General features: G+C 35.6%; 1 pseudogene; it reads right to left on the reverse strand.

Annotated features, from left to right (window-relative positions):
- Positions 1–7: 7 nt before the first annotated feature.
- On the reverse strand, positions 8–906 carry LOC106736271 (zinc finger protein 644-like; annotated as a pseudogene).
- Between the last annotated feature and the right edge of the window lie 5 nt (positions 907–911).

The following is a 911-nucleotide window of genomic DNA, read 5'->3' on the forward strand; positions in this document are numbered from 1 at the left end:
CCCGGACGTGATTTGACAACCCAACACCTGTTTTAAATGTTGCTGGGCAGTAAGGACGAGATTTCTTCTCAAGAGACAAATCAGTCCAGTGAAAAATAGAACCCTGCTTTGACAATGAAGTTTCTGCATTTTCTAAATGCTGAGGATCATGTATCTCATGCAAGAAATTATTAGTTCCAGCATCTTCATAATATTCAAAATAAAAGCCATCATTTTGATCATAACTAAGGGCAGCATTTTCTTCAGGCTCTTGACTTTCTACTTTGCTTTTAAATAAAAGAAATAACTTTACATGTTCTTGATTAATATCACTGTAAGTTTCATCTTCTATGGCCTGTGTAGTGTAGTCACCTAGTTCAACATTATCCCAGGAGCTTTCATCTTCTGGTTCATAACTATCTTTCTTTTCAGCAGAATTAAGTTTTTGCAAAACAACAACAGTCATTTTATGTAAAAAATCGGGATAGGTAACCAAATCTTCTCCTTCAACAGAACTTTCCTTCTTAGATTCCTTAATTACTCTCTTTACAGCTACACGTCTATGGTCTTTGAAGCTTTCTGGCCTTTTGGTGTCAGGGTTATGAGGGTCTGAAATAAAACTATTGTTGCGAGAATTACTTGATGATGAAAACAGATGTAAAGAATTTAATGAACTAGATTCTTTTTTGGAATGCAGAGGGTATGAGCCCCCTGATTTTTTTAATCATCCTGTAGTTTTCATATTTGTGTCTACATAAATAGTTGCTATTTGCCTTGGCATTCGATTTTTCTTTTGCTGCAAGGTGGAAATATTTAGGTTCTTGGTCAATGCTGTTTTTAATAATAAGTCTTATGAGAAGAGTTGTTTTGATTGCACATGTTTACACCTGACTGGGCAATGCTTTTTCGAGCTTTCTGTATTCGGTGTGGCC

Source organism: Tupaia chinensis, unplaced genomic scaffold (genome assembly GCF_000334495.1).
Source record: "Tupaia chinensis unplaced genomic scaffold, TupChi_1.0 Scaffold133302_1, whole genome shotgun sequence".
NCBI classification, from domain to species: Eukaryota; Metazoa; Chordata; class Mammalia; order Scandentia; family Tupaiidae; genus Tupaia; species Tupaia belangeri.